Source organism: Melozone crissalis, unplaced genomic scaffold (genome assembly GCF_028551555.1).
Source record: "Melozone crissalis strain CALT ecotype California unplaced genomic scaffold, PUWL_Pcris_2 ptg000013l_1, whole genome shotgun sequence".
Classification (NCBI taxonomy): domain Eukaryota; kingdom Metazoa; phylum Chordata; class Aves; order Passeriformes; family Passerellidae; genus Melozone; species Melozone crissalis.
This window is the reverse complement of record NW_026535791.1, coordinates 32620001-32641222: the sequence shown is the minus strand read 5'-3', so window position 1 is coordinate 32641222 and position 21222 is coordinate 32620001.

Sequence of the window (21222 nt, the reverse complement as noted above, 5' to 3'; positions counted from 1 at the left end):
CCAGTTGTTAGATTCTTTGTTCCAAGTTCCTTCAGATCCTTGTTGATGGTGCTTTTTCTCCTCTCTGAAGATTGATTTAATTACATCCATTTTGAAACAGCAGGACAAGAGCTGTACAAAGTTTAATAGATCCACATGTAATATTAATTTGCAGTAGCATTTTTTTTCCTTTGCTATCTGTATTTTTTTCCTAACAAATTTTAAAATTCAACTGAATTTTTCATTACTACTGAAATGAATCAGAGAATCAAAGGTACTTTTAGGATCTTTCCCCTGAATAGCATAGTCATTTCAGAGACCATCACTGTACAAGGATTTTTAAAATTCTTTTTGTGTATAGCTATAGTTACAAAAAAATTATGTACCTTGAATGTCTGTGCTAATGGTTGAATTTAATCAAGCTGTTACATGAAACCAAAAATGTCTCTTTTTTCCACACGATTGAAAAAGAAAACTAGTCACTTATTTCTGTATATACTGTGTGTAGTACCTACATCATAAAAAAAAAAAAAGGATGAAATGGTATCATATACTGCAAAACAAAAAGAGCCTGAGAGAGCTGCAAAAACATTTTCACCCTGTAAGTGATTAATTTATTTTTCATTATTCACTTAATTACATTGAAAAAATAAAATGCTGTCTTAAAATTGATTTATAATCAAGTATAAGATGACTTCTTATAGTTTCTGTAGCAAGTCACAGGGAATTATAGTCTTTAGAAACACTTAAATGGCAATCAATGTCAGCTAAGCTTTTTTCTCATCTTCTAGTTTTGCCTAATTAAACCTGGGTGACAGGACGAAGAAATTTCCCCCAAGGCTTTCTGATGTCACTTTTCTATCAGCATAATTTCATTGTACTGTGCAGCTCATCTTCAGAAAGTAAACAAGGCTGAAGTAGGCAGTAACCTCAAATCTATCCAAACCACCAACACATACCAGTGAAGGCAGAAAAAGGAAATTAAAAATCTTAGCTGGTATAAATCTGTGAATCTATACAGAGTTATCTGTACTGACATCAGTGTACCACGATGATTGACACACTGCTGAGGAATAACCCTGGTGTGGGTATTTGGGCTTGCAGGATGCAGATTGAGATGCATTTTGAAATGTGGCTTGAGATCTCAGTGGGAGCCCCAAAAAAGAAGCTGGGAGCTGCCAACTTTTGGGATAACAAAGGGCGGGAAGATGGATGCTGCCAGCCAGGTGAATGGCCACTGAGAGACACAGCAGGAGCCACAGGCTTGGGAAGATGAATGAGAGTTGTGTGTGCTTGGACTTGGAGGGGATAAAAGCCAGGGTGTCCCCCTTTGTTTGAGGTTCCTCCTTGGAGCCACCAGCTTGGGCTCTGTCTGTGGTATTGTGCCAGGAATAAATGGAATGAGACATCTGAGACAACATGGAAACCTGGTCTGACTGTGTGAGTGGGGTGAGCGGGGGCCAAACTGGGCTCCCATCAGGTCACTGGAGCTGCCTGCTGGGAAGGGGCTTCAGTCCCAGCAGTGGAAGTCTGGCCCTGGGGAGTGTGACTGGTGGGGAGCCCCTGAATGGTCAGAGTGGGAAATTTCCTTCTCAGCAGCTGGAAAGCTGAGTTTCTTTTCCATAATGTTTCTTAGCTTGTACATCAGATAGTTATTATGAAGTGCTATTTTAAACTCTAGTATTTCTACAATAAATTTCTACAATCCACAGTATATCTACAATGAGCTGTTCTAATTAGCTATGTTATATAATTAGTCTTAAAAATAGTAAAGAAATTTCCTCTATACACTATTGCTCAGGTAAATTTGAAGAACTGGACAACGATAGGGCTTTGTCCTCCTGGTCTTTAAATCTCTTGGTATCCTAGACTGACTTTAATTTGTCATCCTAATGTAAATAATGGATAATTTCATCAAGTCACTGGAGCTACAGAACCACTGTAGGATTCTAAATAATAATTAATGGTATATCTGGAGTCATCATTTTGGCTTAAGGATGACATCCAATATGCATTGACGAATTGATTAACCAAAAGGCATAGCATGAGGTATAAATTTCAGTGACATATGTGTAAATCCTGCACTGTCTAGAAAGTAATGGTCTGTCTGAAGGAGAGGAAGATTTCCAATAATGTCTTAGTGCTGAATCAAGAACTGGATTAGTTTCTTTAAGTGGTTTTTATTTGTTTGTTTGTTTTTTTTAGAAAGACTGCTCAGAAACCGATCCTGGCCAGCTTGGCTGTCAATCCACATTTGGCAGAATGGTTACTGTGCTTGTCTTCAAAAGGAATCTGACCTTCTGAGGAGTATTTTAGATGGAAATGGATAAATTGCTAGTAAATGCAGACAAAAGCAAATTGCCTCTATGTGTTAAATATTAAAAATATCTGCTCTCTGGGTCCATATGAGGACTTGCATGAGATTTAACTGTCTGACTATCTCTACATATTTTCCTAATCCAAAACTGCTGATGCCTTCATACCAAGCCTGTAAACTGCTGACTGACCATGTAAACATTTATTGGAGCAAAACAGAGAGATTTTTGATATGAGAATCTTAGTGTGCCAAAAACATTTTACATCTAGTGCAGCATAATAGGTCCTCTTCTACTGTAAAATCTACAGCCTGCTCCTTTGCATGCCTTGTCTGCCAACTCAGATCTGCCCTGCATTCCCAGATGCAAATAAAACAGGCTTTTGATGAGACAGTGAAAAGAGCCAAGTGGAGACTCAAGCAATAGGAATGACTACAGAAGCATCCAACACAGTCTTTTTCACATTCAGATTTGTGCTTTGCTCTGGACTAGTGGTCTGTTTGGAACAAAGTGTGCCTCAGCTAAAAAATACTTGGACTTACAATTCCAGAATCTGGACTCGAGTTTCCTGGTTGGAGTGTGGTTGGTTGAACCTACCTTATCCAATAGAGCACCCTGTTACATCATAACATTATTAGATTTTTTCATAAATCTATTCAGATTAATATCGACAAAATTATTTTACTTTTAATTAAGTAATTGGAGTGCGATTTCCAGGTTCAAGTCCTTGTTTTTATGGTAGATTATGTATTTTCTCAAAGATCACTACATATGTCTATTTCTGTGATAAATAAATAAACAATAAATAAATAAAAATCAAAATAAATAAATGAAGGGGAAAGAATAAGGCATGGAATTAAAATCTTCTATGTTCCTGAAGAGTTTGTAAGAAACTCTTAGTCACACTTTAGAAGAAGGAATTGAGATATCAATTTCAGTTTTGTTCTAAGGGATATGAATTCTGAGAACAGATGGAGCATACTGCAAGGTGTACTCTTAAGCCCAAGAGTTCTCTGTTCTGATTAACTAAAAGTTATTCAGTCATTCTGGTCAACCCTTATATTCAAAAGAGAGAAATTGTCATCCTTGGGGGTGAAAAAAAGCTGAGATAGGACAGGTGAATTATTCTTTAACATATCTACCTCTTCCCAGTGATTAGAAAGGGTGAATAGCTTGCGTATAAGGCAGGTAAGTTCCATTTTTACTGCATGCACGGTCTTTTTCCTCTCTTAACCAATTAACTTTTTTTTTTTATTCTGGATGTATCAGAACAAATTACACTGCACTAGACTGCTAAATGTCTAAAAATAAGGCATGTAGGAGTATAGACATTTAAATTATTTTTTTAAAAAAAGTGGGGAACCTAGAACCAAAGGAAGTAGATGGGAAATTTTTGCAGACAGACAGAAAAACTTCTGGAAAGACATTCTTATGTGCTTGTTTGGTTTTTTCTGGGGCATTTTTTTTGTTTTGTTTGTTTTTTTAAATTTTGTTTTGTTCTGTTTTGTTTGTTTAGGCTGGTCATGAGGACCACTAAGGATTTGAAGAACTAGAAAAGGGAATTATAGAGCTCAGTTTGGTTCCATGCAATTAACACTACTACCCTCAAATCAGGCTATATTTGTTCTAAAATAAAATGTAGAAAACAATATAATTTTGGAGTGCTGTGGATTTTTTTTCTGAAGCTGAGATACTTTAGTTAACACCTTGATAGGACCGTACATAGTAGAGAATGAGAGAAAGCACATGCACAAAAAATTTAATTTAATCTGTAGTCATCTATGTCTTCCTCTAATTTTTAAGATTTATAACTAAATTATAAAATTGCACCTAGTTTATAACTCTGTTTATATGGAAAATATGCTCAGTTAAAAAGAAGTTTATAATGACTGTTTATATTTGAAGTGATAAAGACTTGCTTGGCTCTCAGTATGGCAACTGGCTGGTTATTCCTGCCTTTGTTATCCTTGGTGGAAAGAAGGGTAGAGGAGATGAGAAAATTAGCTACTCTGTTTAAAAGCAGTTTTACTACTAGCAGGAAATGCACAAGCAAAGGTGATCTGTGTGGAAGAGGGCATAAAACACGAAATAGGTAAGACAAAAGCTATTATTTCTTTCTTCCCAGATGCAGAAATTCAGTTCATAGTGCAACATTTCCCTTCCCTCTCTTTACAGTTCTACCACTGTGACTGGAGGTAAATGCCAAGAATTGGGTTTTGCTTTTGTTTTTGGTGGTTTTATTTTTGGGGGGGGTTGCTTTGTTTTGCTTCGTTTGTAGTTTTTTGAGCAGTCAGTGTGGTGCTGTGTTTTGTATTTCTGACTAAAAGTGTTGCAAACACATAGGTGCTGATTACTGCAGAACAGGTAGGCTCCTACCCCTCTCCCAGCCCACTGGACTTTTGGGGAGAAGACAGCCAGCAGCTGTGTGGGTGCTTCACAGCTGGCAGTGGTCAACCTATCACACAGTGGGGAGGTTTCTAGCGGATAAATACTACTGTGGAAGAAGTCAAAGCAGATTTCTTTCAAGTAATTCAGGTGATGTGTGTTTGTATTGAATGGGAGAAACAGGAAATTAGTCATCTAACCTATTCCAGATTTCCAAAATGAGGTGGACCACCCTCTCAAAATGTATTTCTTACTATTTAGTCAGTTGAATTCCATGCTTCATGTCAGTAGTTGAGGTCTCTTCTAAGGTTTTCTTAATGAAGGTTTAACTGATCAAGAAGCTGAAATATAAGTAATTTATATTTGCAAGACAAATAAAATAACTGAGGGATGACTTGGATAGACTTGACGTGAAAGGCCAACAACATTATTGCACAACAGAAGAAAGATTCATTTTGGGAGTACATATGTAGGAATTAGCAGCAAACCAATGTATTTCTTTGTTTCCTGATGTATGACAGCCAGACCAATGCTTGAAGGGATTACAGTATCTGCCTGTGGATGGAATATAAATTTATATTGTAAGAAGTTGAGAATGGATTAATGGGCTCATTCAAATCAGATATTACATTTACAACAGTAGAATGGGGAAAATGTGAATAGAAACAAATGACTCTGGCAGGAAGAAGCTGTGAATCAGCTGAGGTGATATAAAATGAAATAAATTTGAGCTAAAGACTTCTGTAATAGGTAAGAACTGTTATCTAATGCAGCAGAAAGAATTTTCAGCAGATAAATGTGCTGGACTGTTATGGGAGAGTTTTTAACAGATGTACAAAGAGTTCTGTGGAAAAGGTAAGTTTCAAGAAGGGTATAAGTAAAAATAAAGAACAAAAAGAAATTATAAGGATATGACAAAAGCCAAACAGTTTAAAGAACAGATTTTAACAATAAAAGCCAAACAGTTTATATAACAGATTTCAATAATCAGAATCAATTGAATACCATAACAGTATGAAGGATATAATCAAAATAATATTCCATATAATTCCTTAAATATTTGATGTTTCCTGCTGAGCCACAGCACCTGTAATATATTAGTGGCAAGGTCAAATGTTAAAGTTAGCTTAAGTTCATGAAGATGACGCCTTTTAAAAGATGCCTGTAATTCTTATAATAGGATGATATGGAGGAAAATCTATTTCAGAACCTTGCCTAAAGTTAAATTAAAATGAAGTCAAGAGCTGTAGGCTTAGCATGAAATATTATATAGTTTAGAATGCTAATTTAATTTTAATTGTTATTGCTAAACAAAAGGTTAATTATAGAGCAGGTGAATAATGTTGTGGAAAAGGACACCAAAGCTATGTAAACAGATCCATACCTAAATATTTCAAACAGGTAGATGAAATGTCAGAGTTGTGCAGAAATTAAGGCACATCTTAAAGTGATGTTATTCGTGTTGTGTCTGGGAGCAATAAAAATCCACACCACACCAGAATTCATCTTTTATCAGCAGAAGTAATATATAGCAGACATCTTTTTTATCTGAGCCATTCTGGCCAGCTTCATGGGCAATGTTCTATGCTCTTTGCCTTCTAAATGCAATTGAATGGTCTTTTCTTTCCTCTGAGTTCCCTCATCAATCCTGTGTAATAACATCTGCCAATGCACTCTTCCATTTCAGCCATTCTCATATGGAGTCAGTGACACAATAAACAGACTTCACTTCTTGACTTCTGAGTACTTGGCCATATGAATCATACAATTACTTCACTGCTTCAGACAAAATGCTTAGGTTCTTTGGGTATCAAGCACAGAGAAGCAACAGATGCTTAGGGAATTGCTTAAGGTATTTAATGGGAAATGCTAATTTCATCACAGTTTTTGCACTCTAATTTAGAGTATCACCTTAATGAGTGGAATATGGAAAAGGAATGAGCTTCTACTGCTTTATTTTCATTGTCCATGAAAATTCATAATGTTGGGTTTTTTCTATATCCAGTGAGCCAAAATCTGCTCTCAAGTATGTATGTATTCGTGACTTTTTTTACAGCAATGGAAATTGTTCATCTTTATATTCAAGTTGATTTTGTCACATTGATTTTTCTTGACATTTTGTCTAAGCCTACAGAGAAAAAAAAGCAATAAATATAAACTTAAATGTGAGAAAACTTGTGGATGTATTGACAGGATGAAGTTTAGAACTACTCAAAGTAATTTTCCATGTTAGCAATTATTTTTGAGAGAGAGTGGTCTTTGAATGCTATTTGACTCTCTGCTTTCATTTTTGGGGAGATGGAAGCCATGGAAACCTGCTTTTAAGATGGCTGGGAAAGAAGTTGTCGCAGAGCAAGCTGCAAAATTCTAGCAATAACTTTGTCATTACATGAATGTCTTCGAAGATGATTATAGAAAAGCACATTTCCTTTTGAGAGTATGAGTAAGTTCAAATCAAGAAGACTGGATTTTTTTTCTGGTTGTTATCTTTGTTTTGGGTTTTTTTGTGGTTTTTGGGGTATTTTTTGGGGTTCTTTTTTGGTTTTTTTTGGGGGGGGATTGTGTGTTTTTTGTTTGGTTTTTTTTAATAATAAATTACTCTAAAATATACACTTAAAATATAAAGTATAATATCTGTGAAATTTTTAATGAAAGCAGTTACATTATCAAGACTTGATTGTGCTGCATTTTGATTTTCCTTCAGAGATTTTACAGCAATGAGATGCTTTATTCTTTCTGTAAAGGTTGAGTACACAGAGAGAAGGATTAGGTCAAGTTATATGAGAGGGTTTAATTTTTTTGGTGAGATTTCCCATTGTTTCCTTCTATTACTTTCACTTAGAATCTTGGAATCAAGATTGGAAGAGACCTTTAAGATCAAGCCCTGACCCACTAAATGATATCACCCAATGCCAGGTCCCGACATCTTTTGAGCGCCTCCAGGGATAGCGACTCCACCAGCTCCCAGGTAACCTATTCCAATGCCTGGCCACTACAACAGTAAAGATATTTTTTCAAATATCAAATATGAATATCCCCTGCCTCAGTTTAAGGCCATTTCCTCCAGTCCTCTCACTGCAGGCATGGTAGAAGAGACCAGCATCCTCCTGGCTATAACCTCCTGAAAGGTAGTTGTAGAAAGCAATGGGATCTCCCCTGATTACAAGGGATTACAAGAAAAAACAATTCTTCCTCTAATTTGAATAGTTGGGGAAAAATTAATTTTTTTTGCAATAATGTTATCTCACTTCATCCTTGTTCTTACAGGATTACATATTCTGAAGCCTCACAAGGAGTTGAAGCTTTCTAGTTATATACTTAAATCCCTCACCACTCATTATCTTGTGTTGATTTTGACAGTCTTATTTTAGCCTGTTAATCTTCTCACCAATCCACTGTTTGTATTAAATACTGCCAAAGTCCAAATTTTGTAACATAGATTTTAATTTTAAAAATAATTCTTTGCCAGTATTGAAAAGTTTTGTTATTTGTTAGTATTGTAAGATATATAAGCACCTGGGAAAGAGCATAACACTGTTACTCAGAAGTGGTATATAATGGGCCTTTGTTGCAAACAGAATTTACACTAGTTTCTTAAAACCAGTCTGCTTAATCTGATGGAAATCATACTATGGACGATCTCTATTTTGACTGAGAATGTTTTTTCTGCATTTAATTCTAATGGCATGAAAATAATATTTTTAATTTCACAGGTGTCTGCTAGGACAGTTATTACAAATATTTAGGGTAAGACTATTTATCTACAATAGGACCTATTGACTCTACTGTGTTTATGCTGGCCTTATGCCTGATCACAGAACCATCAAAGTTGGAAGAGACCTTCAAGATCCTCTGGTGCAACCATGGTCATCCCTAAGTGAAACTCCCAGTGCCACACCACACACTTGAGCTTTTGGAGTTGGTGACTCCACCACCTCCCTAGGCAACTTACTCTGATACCTAACCACACTTTCAGTGAATTATTGTTTTCCAGTGTCTAATCAGAACCTCCCCTGATGCACCTTAATGCCATTCCCTCTGATGTGGTTTTGTTCATCCTGGATAAGAGCGGCCCACAGCTTCCTCATGAGAGAGGATGGAGGGACAGGTACTGATCTCTTCTCATTGTCGTGACCCATGACAGGACCTGAGGGAATGGCTGAAATTGTGTCAGGGGAGGTTTAGGTTGGATATTAAAAGAAATTCTTCACTTAGAGGTTGGTTAGGTACTGGAACAGGCTCCCCAGGGAAGTGGCCACAGCACTTCCCTGTCTGAGTTCAGGGAGTCATTTGGACAATGCTCTCAGGCATGTGGTGTTACTCTTAGGGTGTCCCTTGCAGGGTCAGGAGCTGGACTTGATGACCCTTGCGGGTCCCTTCAACTCAGGAAGGGATTTTAGGATCCTATAATTTTTTTAAAGGATTGTATGATCCAATGATTTTTCTCATTTTTGCCTGAAGTTTTTCTAGTTTTCTCCGGTGGTCTCAATTTAAAATTTTCCAAATAATTCAAACACATTTATTATTATTTACAGCATTCCTCTGAGGTACATAATGATCACATAGAAATAATGTAGTGTATTACTGAAATTCAACCTATAGTAATGTGATACCTGCAGCTGAGTAAATAAGGTATGCAAAATAATTTTTTAACAATGCCAGGAAGGAAATGAAAACCAGTTTTAATTAATAGAACACCAAGAAAGGTTTGAGGGATATAGCTTACAATTTAGTGAATTAGAATTCAATTAGTATAGTGACATAGCTATAAAAAGAATAAAATTACAGATCTGTGACAGTCACCTGGCATTATATTCATTGACTGAACTTAATTTAACTGCCCAAAACTTAGGTCAGCCATGCCAGGTGTTATTAGTAGAGTTCCTATGGCACTTTTGTAAGATATTTTTCTGCTAATGGATGCAATAATATTTGTGATGCTATTTTGCTCATCCTTGCTTATCTGCATCCCAAATAGACTTTGCATTTCCTTAGTTCAGGCACTCTATTTGCCAGTGTTGTGTGGATGTCCTGGAGACCTTAGATGTCTGAAATTAGTCTGGGCACCTATCTTTATGCAAATGGAACAGGCATGAGGGATTTCAAAGAGACTTCAGAGTGCAGATGCCCAGAGTGGGATTTGGCTCCAAATTAAGAAGATTATACATAAGCATTTATATTCAAATTATATGTCTAAGGTCTTGTAGTCACTGGAAGTCAATGACTTAATTAACTTGCCCAAACATAGGCATCCACTTGTCTATGATGGGCCTCAGGAGATCCTCCTGAATGTTCCCTTACCTTATATTCAGGACATCCATGCTTCTATTGGTGCTATTTTGCATCTGCCAGCAATATCTCTGCATCTTTTGTTCCTCAGACTGTATGAACTGGCACTAAATGCCCACATGAATGGAAGAAAATAAAGTCCCTAATCAACATACGGACTGAAATCTGAAGATGCATTTAACTGACTATATAGGATGTATTTAATGTCTATAATCTGGAGTTTAATTAGATTTATAAAGTCCAAAGGAATTAAATTTACTAATATCAATAATTTTGCTATTGCATCTTACCTGGAAGAGTGTGTATCCTCCCTCCTGCTCATTAATCACGGTAAGTACTTTTTGACATTTGTGAAAGTCAGTGTTGCTTGATTCAATGTAGTAATAACAGAAGGCAATACTTGGTTGGCTTCTTTGCCATTTAGTGTTTATATAATTGGATTTCCTAAGGGAAGAAGGAACTTGAATATGACTTGAGGTAATTCTGATTTCACTACCAGGAAGTGACTGGTTTAGTGTAAGCCACCCTGCAGGGCTAACACAGTCTAGCAGAGATTTGTCGTATCTGTGTACACAGTTTTTGGTCCTGGGGCTTGTTTTAACCCTTCTAGCCTTAGGACACAATTCTTAATGTGTTGATGCTTTTTATCTGTTAAAAATGCTTGAAATTATATGAGAGCATCTTTTGGCTTATCAGAATTAAGTTGATATACTATGAAATTGAAGGCCTGCAGTGAATTTGCAGAAGTGTGGCACAAGGGACATGTGTGGACCTTTCAGGATACCACATTCTGTAGAATGCTGGGATGTGAAAGGATACAGATGCTGTAGCTTTGTGCAGTGTTCCTCCTCTTGAGATTCAACTCTGGAATATATTGTGTTTTGTGCTATGCTTTGTTTTCACCCTAGAAAGAACTATTTACTTCACCTAGAAAGAAAGCTTGGTGGTGAGTTAATCCTTGACATGGAAAATTGTGGAAGGAGGATGCAAGGAATTAGAACTTTAAATTTCCAAGAAAGATTAAAAAAGCTTTTATGACAAGCTTAATTATTGTTAAGTATAGTTCATTTTAGGTTATGAGCATCATGATTCTAATAATGTATTTCTATAAAAATGATTGAAAAGTGAATTTCTGTGCAAGGACAATATATTTTTTCCTTTATAAGTAAATACCTTTAAAAGTAAATATCAGTATCATTTGGTTTTTGCTACCATAAATTCTATCAGCAGTGCAATTTTCATGTGAAAGTTGTTGTGTTGATCAAATGTTAGCCATTCTAAATTCAATCATTTAAATAATGGACCTAAGTTAACATTCTAGTTGAGCTCTCTGTTTTTCCTACACAGTGTATTGGATTTTTATGGTAAGGTTTTGGTAAAAGAGTGGCTTCTCTGAGAAGACACCAGAAGTTTTTCCTGTGTCTGATAATGGTGTTCATACAGAACAAAAGGTCAACAAAGGGTAGAAAGCCTACTGATAACAATAAAAGTCTTTAAAATTGGAAAAGACAGAGAGAACACAGAGAAAAGATATGAGAACGCAGAGGTGCCAAAGAACAGAATTATGTCCTGATTAACACAGATCATGACATAGAGATTCATCAATTTTAATACAATACAGCAAAAGTACATTGGTGTGTCAGGGGAAAAAACCATCATGAGTATGTAAAGGCTAGCTTAATTTTAAAATTCTTTTCCTTTGCATTTACTAATCATTTCCAGTCAGGAAATGATAACTCTGGAAAATTTGGGGTGGTTTTTTTTTTTTTTTGTTGGTTGCTCTCGTCCTCTAAAATTATTAGTGAATTTGTAGCTCAAAAGTAATGAAACATATTTCTGGGTAATTTAAAAAATTGGGAAGAGAAGTTATATGAAATGTATATAAAATATATATAAATGTATATTAAATGCATATACCTATACTCATCAGAAAATGAGAGAGATCATGTATACAACAGAGGGTAGTTCAGAATGACTTAGAAAAATAGGGAGAATGAGACCAGCAGTCCCAAGTCAAAAAATGGCAAAAGAGAGCACTGAAATCAGCTGTATGTATGTGCTGATTAAGACATTAGAGAAGATGCCTTGGCAATACTGTCATATAATCAACCTGGAAAGCAGGAGATAAGAACTAATACTTATGTGCACTAAGCTTTTTTATTGATTTCAGACTTGAATAACCTCTAAGGCCACAACTGTTTTGGAAAGATGATAAGAGTAGAATCAATCAGAAAGTGAATCTTATATTTTCTACTGAAGAGTGTGGTTGATTTGATTGTTGCTTCTCTCATTCTTTACATGAGAACAAAGAATAGAAAACTATCAAATAAACTCCTGTGACAAGTTAAAGACATGGGGTGTACCCCAACACTCTCTTTGCCAAAGTGATCTTTCAAACATGATTTATTATATATAATATTTGAACTATTTTTATACATCAAGAATGTACTACTTGCTGCCATATGCTTAGATGAATACTTGTATTTCCACTGTAGGATATCCTAGTTCCCTGTGACTCCTCTAGTGGCTTCAGTCAGAGGTTCAAAGAAAAGCTGAAAGCATTATGCTTACCTAATCCAATCTTCTAAAGAGGAGATTCAATGTAGAAAGTTGCCTGCAATTCCTAATATCCAGTCTAAGAATGGTGATCATATTTGCAAAACAGAAAGTTCTGTCTTGGGTTGTGAACATTATCAATTAATCCTTCAAAAAGATCTCTTGTTCAGGTGCTCTAAATAACAGAAATGTGCAAATCGATATTGGAGAAAAAGCATTAGGAAGGTGTCATAAGAGCTGCCTCTAGTTTTGGTGAATATATTCTGGCTGCACATGTGAAGATGACTGAAAATACACCTAGATTCTAAAAAGAAGCATAAGAAGTTCTAGACACTAGGCAGACTGTAAAACAATCTGCTTAATTTATCCAAATGAGGATGGAAAAGTAATTTTATGTCAAAGACTGTGAAGTAGCTGAAGCCAATGAGCAAATCTAATGGTGTTACATACTTGTTTTAATCAGCAAGTTTAATATATATTTATTAACTGGCTGAGGAAAGTACTGTAACTAAAATGGTCATAACTTTCTTCATTGGCTGACCTGAGGAGTCGGCACCAGTGTGTCTAATGCATTCATGGCTGCTAAAATAGTACAGAAAATATTTCTTATTTCAAACTGATAAAGGAAGATCACAATCCAGTTTTTAATGAGTGCATTCTATGACTTTTTCTGGCATATCTGTATCCAAGCTCCTAAGATAGTGATCTGAATTTCATAATATGCAATGTAATTAGAATCTCTAGTGTCTTTGCAAAGTGGTCAGTTTACCCAGAGGCCTTAAATAACTTTATAAAGTTTAAAGGGAAGCATCCAATTTGGAGTCATGGTGAGAAATTATGATTAATATCTTGCATTATATTCTTTCAGCCTATTGAACTTCTATCTCTTGAATAAAGATGAATAAAATGAATCAATGAAATGAAATTAATAAAATTCTAGTAACTTCTTTGTTTATAGAGCTACTGCTTCACAGAAGCCAAACATATTCAGTGAGTATTAATTAAACCACAGAACTTCTAGGAATGCACAGGAAGATGAGGAAGTATGACTGTGCATATCTGAAGAGTGAGTTTTGGTGTGCATTAACTTTCTGCTGGCCTGAGGAAACAGGTGAGTCACTCCCATGAATGGCTTAGAGTAACTGATTAGGGATATAGATGAAAAGCATGCATTTGTAGCATGCAGTAGATACAGAAAGGATATTTAAGCATAAGTTTTTGTTATTCATATGAAAACATAATTATTTTATGCATATTTTTTTGATCTTGAACCCAAACAAAATTTGACAGTTACTGTCAGTGTTCAAATAATTTTGCTACAGTAGTATATCTATGTTAGCAAAAAGCATATTTTTGGAAAGTTTTGATACGATGACTTTCTAGGCATTTTCCCTTTTTAAATACGAACATAAAGACTTTGCACGTACTTAATTCTGGTTTGCAGGTTTATGAATCCTGTAATTAAAATCTGTAGTCTAAAATACAGATTGCCTCCTGTCAAAGTAATTATCAGTCTATCAGGTACCTTGTATGCTGGTTTATTCCAGGGTGTTGGGAGCAGTGGGGTGTCCCTGTGGGGTGTCAGGACAGGAATCAGGGCCTGTCCCACTCCCCAGTGAGGAGCAAAGCAGCCAGGGCACACTGGGGCAATCTCAGCCCTGAGTTTTGGTCTCCTCCTTGGGGACATATCAGTTTAAGGCTGGGCTGGGACGCTGTCTATGGGTGGCCAGGCAGAGCAGGACCTTGGGGGGTTGGAAACTGCTGTGGTGTCACTGGGATGGGGGCTTCCACATGGAGAGCAATGTGTAAAAGTCCTAATGTTTCCACCTGTTTGCTAGTCTGTGAGGAGGACTCCTGTAAAAAGGAGATCCTTGGTGCCTGTTATCATTTTCATGTACTTAAGGCTCCTCAGAAGGTCTCAATGCAATAAATTGGTTAATAAATATATGAGAATTTAATATTTTTAAATTGGTGTGTCTGGTCTTTTAGCACCATAGTGCCAAGACTCCAAAGAATGATAACATGTGCATTGTGCAGATGCACAGTGATGGGCAGGCATAAGTTCTGTAATGACTGCTCATAGCACATTACCCCTGTCGCTGGTTCCAAATTGTGACCTACAACATAAAGCATGTCCAAACATTCATTATTTCAGAAAAGGCATCTTTTTTTCTTCTCCTGTTCAGTTTTTCCTGCTGAGTTTAAGAAAGTCTGTTCTCTTAAAACAGTTCTTAGAGACTGCCTTTTTACTCCTTAAGATATATTTAAATTTTTCCAAAGACATCAGAGAAGGTGATGGAGGTTTAATTCTTAATGAAAACAGGAAAAGTATATTTTATATATGGAAATCCTCGTGTTTTTGTGATGAATGCCGTTCTAAATCACCATGCATTTGAGCAAATCTCTCAATTTCTTAGAGGGACAAAAAAAGTCCTCTTTAAACATATTAATCAGTGCTTTGCAATAATAAGTAAAAGAAATTCTTTTTGGTAATATCTCAACATGCTTTTAAAACTTTTCTTGTCTTTTTACTGAAGATTTCAGAAGGGGTATTTAAAAGAAAAATAGAGTGAAGTCAATTTATTTTTACTTTGTTTCTTTATTATCATGACAATATTTTCCCCCCTCTCTTTTTGGATCTATTAGTATTGAAGTGATTGTTTTTGCAACAGATCTGAAGGCTAAATATCTATTGCATTTAAATCAGACTATAAATCTTTTTCTAGAGCAGAAAAATAAATGACAGCCTAGGGTTTACAACAGCTGCTGTGGATGAATAAACCATGAACTTTATATTATCAGGTGAATACCTGTATGAAGGCTTTAGGCACATCTCAAAACTGTAGGATATTGAAAAATAATTTTGGTTTTATTAACCATGACATCCTACTGAATAAATTAAAAGTAACCTTTTATGGATGATATGAGAGATTTTGTTGTCCTTTAAAGTGTATAATTAATTTTTCTCAGATTAAAAAGTTAGTTGCTACCTATTTATCACACATTTCAGCTTAGTATGCATCTCTGGTCCCATTAAAAATGAGAACTTAAATCCTCATTAGAGAATACTGGTGAATAGTGTTTCTGGGGCTTTATGGTTTTGTTTTGGCTTTCTGAAAGTGCAGACACCTGTTTGTAAGTTCATTTTTCATAATTGTAATGCACAGATGATGGGGAGGCTAGTGCACAAAGATAAAAGGGTTTGTTCAGTTGCTGAGAGCACAGCAGAGACAATGAGGATGCAGTTTCCGTGTTTATTGACAAATGTGGCAATGGTAGTAAAGATGTGAAATGCTTATAAGAGGCAACTAAGTAAAAGTAATGTAAAGATTGAATATTTTCCACAGATGAACTCGAGTATTAATTAAATAGAGCAATGAAACTTAATTGGAGATGCACAAGCTTAAAATTAAGGAATAATATATATAAATCCACAGGAGAAACCAAAAGGAAAATGAAACCTTGATTTAGACCATAAGTTCACACCATTGACAGAGCTTTGTTTGGACCAGCTCTCCCCTCCCCTCACCATAATCTAAATGTTCCTAATAGTATCCAGCTAAGGCCTGAAATCATTGTAAGTGTTGAATCTTTTTGTTTAATATTTTACTTGGACTAGAAAAAAAAATTGTACGAGCAGCATCATAGACACATCTATTTGAGTTCCTACAACAACAAATTTATTCTGTACAACATCTCTATGGATAGAATATGTGATTAGCCATGAACATTCTTTCCGTTTTCTTAGAAAGAAGGGGTAGGAGTGTTGCTCTAACAACGACACCTGTCAACTACTTGTGGAATCCACAAGTGGATGAATATTGGATTTTTCAATACTCCACTAGATTATGAGCAGATGCCCACAGCCTTGTGAGCTGCTCTGTAACTTGTGAGGCACAGGTGAGGGGCTATGAATATTTCTATAAATGTTCATGCAGGTCTTGCCTTGGGGGCTTTTCTCATAGGTACAAGGGTCTGGCTCACACTGAGCCATTGATGCACTGTCGGGTGTTCATGTATGAAGCCACTTCCTTTCCGTACCTTTTGTTTCACCTATTTATTCTTTTTATAAGTGAGATTTTTAGCTTAAACCACCAAAGGCAGCTTAAACCACCATCACTTAAGCCCTGGTCGTGTTCTTGGGCTTTCTCCACGTGTAAGACCAACCAGCAGTTGACATCCTGCTTCCTATCACCTCCTTGGCCTCCTACCTCAAACGTGCCACATTAACTGTGAAATCGATGATGGTTTTATAAAATTTTCTATTGCCATTTCATTTCTGAATAATTTGCATATAAATTAACCCAGTCAACTCAACATGATAACAAATCTTGGAGTAAGATAATAAAAAGAGACCTATAATAGTAAAAGAAATAAGGTTTTAGAAAAGCCTTTCAAACACAGTGCTGGAAGGGCAAAAATTGGGAAAGTTAACAGCTTTTAAAATGAAGTTGGTTATATTATGGAATTGGCCATATGGCATCCTGTCTGCAGGAAAAAAACTGAATTGGGAATTCTCTACAACATCGAGCAACACTCTGTTGCTCGATGTAGTTTTATAAAGACTTGTCAAGGCTTCAGATTTTTATAGACATTCCCATGTCCTACTCATGCAGACTCATGCACAAATATTCTGGATCCACAGGTTTTTTTCTCTAATATATAACTTATTAACATTTATGCAATCCCTGTGGTAGTGTTTGCTTCCCAGATTGCTTATCCTGCAGAGAAATATGTAGGTTTTATGCTTCACACTTTATTCAGCCTTGGCACTTCCTTGGATCTCGTGGGTTTTCCTTGAGCAGAGCGATAGTTTCTCTAATTCATAGTTCAGTGTGAAATATAATAGATCTCAAAACTGCTACTACTCCTCTTTTCTGTGGAAGAAAAACCTTCTTCACTACATTCTGTCCCACCATCTCTTTTTTGAATAGTCCTCATTTTACCTGCTGCCTCACTTTTATTGTGTAATATCTACTTCCAAAAATTTTTCTTAATTGGCAAAACATTCTCACAACAAATAAAAGACATGTACATTTTTATATTCAAGAATTTGTTTTCCTTTTCTATTTACTTTTTCACATATGAAGAAAATGCTATGTAGGGAAAAAAGTGAAGAGTTCACTTTGAAAACAATATATGTAAGGAAGATAAAAATTCTTCTTGGATACAGATAGTAGAATAGCTAATATTTTGGAAAGAATTGTTAAATTATTTTTTATTTTTAGTTTTTTCACTCAAAATCTCCAATCCTGCTCATATTTGCTGCAGTCTTATTGAAAATACCTTAATTTAAAAAACATATCAAACTAGGAAAATGGCCAGAATAATTTGGTGTCAAAACCAGAAAAACAGACGCAGATTATAAAACGTTTAACTTCCTAGGTATGGACTCAAGTTTTTCAGCAATTTTCCCTACAGCGTAGAAGTGGAGCAACAGATTGTAATCCATGGGAGGGTGCCAGTGACATCAATTATTATGTTCATAATTATCCTTTCCCTGTCAAGGACTGTCCAAAGTAGATACTGAAGGATTAGCGCAGACTCAGGCTTCTTAACAAACCTTGTAGAAAAGTAAACAAAAAGTTAAGCAAGAAGAGGAATATTACCAGTCATAGTTAATCCCCTTGGTCCTAAATCCCTGCTGAACTTCCTTATCAGCTTAAATGCAAATGACTTGTGGAAATACAGGCCCTGAAAACAGTGATTCTGCTCCTATATATACTGACTGGAGGTACTCCTTGCTGTAAACTTTGCTACTTAGTAAAACCATCCTAGAAAATTATTTGAAATATTGAGATATAATACAGGGGTAATTTTATTTGCTAGGCAAGCAATTGTTTGTGGAAGAGCATTCTGTCTAGAACAGGAATAAGCATTCTTCTACTATTTTATTAGTAACAGACATTTTACTTTTTCTCTACTTTTTTAATGTATCCATAAAATTTGTGAAAAATACAGTCTTGTATCAAATCATACAGAATTTGATAGTAAATAACCCAAAATATATCAGGTTTTATCCCATTTTTTTGCAATGTTTTCATTACGAGGAAATACAACATAAATGGATTTACTAAGAATATGCTTTGGCTAAATTGTGGTGTGAAAAAGCCCATATCTTTCTATAGATTCATGCCAATTAGTGGATTGAAATTAAGAAAGCTGACTCAGAAAATATTTTTTAAATGGTTAGCAATATTTTAACTGAAAATGTACAAGCATAGCTCCTTAGAGAATGAGGCATCAAATATCACTTCTGTGAAGTAAAAATGAGAAACTGTCATCTTTTCATGTTCAATACAGTTCAATCCAACACTTTTTATCTTCAAGTTTAATGAAAAGTAGAGCATAATGTAATTCTCACAAAGGGATATATTCAGAAAATTTCTTTAAGTTTATTTCTTCTACAAAAAATTTTTAAATCCCCTCCTAAATTCTGAAAGCAGTGATACCGCAAATTCATCGTTATAAACTGGAAACAGGATCACAGGTTTAACTAGAGGGCAGAAGGACATGGCTTTCGTAGAACACCCCATAACAGACATCAGTGCATTTGCATTTGTATCAGCATTTTGTTAAAGTAGAAAGGCAGTAAACCATTGCTGCAGAGACATTAATCTGCAATTCAGATACTCTTTTCATTGTAGTGTATACTTGACTATCTTCATTACAAATCAGCAGTCATATGTGCTAATATATGCCATGCTAATCATGACATAAATTGTACTTTGTTTTCACCTGCTCAGTAAATATTTTGTGTGCATTAAGTGTATTGTGAATTTCAGTTCTTCAGTAGATGTGTTGTGAATACATTCATAGAAATCAGCATCTGTTTGCAAACAAACTCCTGAGAGAACAAAGAGACAAAATGATTTAATAGCTTATTTTCAGGAATAATAACACTGGTGCAGTTAAGATCTTTCTGCTTACTCTCTTTCATTATAACTATTTTTGAATAGAAATTTATCATGGATTATGTCACAACTCTCTTTGCTTTTAAGATGAATAAAAATGATATTTTCTAATGCATAATGTGGTGCTCAAAATTTAAATTTTTTCTAGTTAAATGATCTAGGAAATGCTCTTTGATTATGGGGTCAAATGGCATGGTAAACCCATATCCATTCAACTCACAGACACACATCTTGCACACATCTATTTTTTCCCTCCCCAAATAAGGAAGGGAGTTTAAATGTTTGTTAGGATTAGATCTAACAGAAAACTCCAAACCTGCCCTTAATCTAGAATATGCTAGTCTGCATGGGTTTAAAGTATGGCATGGCCTGTGCTAATAATCAATTATGTATCACTGCTAAGGTCCATGTGTGCGTGTCCTTTTTATTTTACAGGTGTACATTTAGCCTTCCTAACCTTCAAAAAATCCCTCCTCCCAGAAAAGGGAGGAAAAAAAAGATTACTCCTAAATAGAAGTGGCTTTGTGCACCACAGTAAACAAGGAACAAATACTGTAGCCTAATCAATTTATAGGGTGATAGGAAGCAATGTTAATCAATTCATGAAGCATTTTAGTTATAGCTTTTCCACAAAAAGTCTCAATATGTGGTCTTTCTAGGTTACTGCACAAGTCACCATCAGCTCGTGTGCTGCTGATGTCACATAATAGAGTGTAGCAACATTGGAGGCAGCAGATTTCTAAACCACTGCCTTCTATGAGAGAGAAATGAGGAAACAATGATACAGGGGTTAAGTAGTATTCCCAACATTTTTATTACATTCCTTTTAAATGGAAAAGTGTGTTTGAAATATCTGCTTTGGTGGCATTGGGAGTGTTTTCCTTCCCTTACAGGTGTAAATCCTAGGACATGAGTCCTTGTTACCAAGTGGTGCCAAGGTGTGCTCCCTAAAGCTCTCATCCCACCGCAGTCACAGTGCTTCAGTTTGTAGGAAGTGCTCTGAATAACTCTTCTGACTATTTCCAGACATTTAATTAAGTATCCTGATACTCAGATGTAACGATATTTGCATTTACCAAAACTGTGCAGGAACCAAACATTTTAGTTTTTCGTTTCCTTATAATGTCTAAATTCAGTATTTTCAGTACTCCTGTTAAATAAATATAAAAGAAATTATTACAGAAAAGAAAACATTGAGAGGCAATGAAGCTTAATCTTGCTTTTGATAAGGGTTCAAAACTGGATTGACTTCAATGAGAATTTCACAAAGAAAGTTATTATAGATTTGGATCTCCAAGACTTCTGCACAGAGAAATGTTATTAAATTCTTCCTGGGTTCTTCAAAGTTCCTAAAATTTGGAATCACAGAATGTAGATATTTTTCTCAAAAGACCTTGTAACACTCCTGCTGTATTTTTCCAACCCTATAAACTCGGGTACTTTTTTCTAATCTTGCTACAAAAACCCAAAACACTTTATATTCAATAGTGTAACACCATTTAGTTTGCAGTAGCATAACTGAGAAAATAATTTAAAATAAATAGGCCATGGACAATGTGGCTTCTAATATCTAACTTTCATTTAGATTCACAGAAGCGTGAAAAATAATGAAATAAAATCATAACACCCCCTCCCTCCCCAGCTCATGCTAGATAGATAGGTAATGAGTGATATCTTCATGACTTTGTGTCTATCAAACACAACTAGTAAGGTCAGAAATTGGGAAGAACACGAGTCAAATGCATGTGCTCTCAGGCTATCTTGTGCCATCCAGTTACTGAATT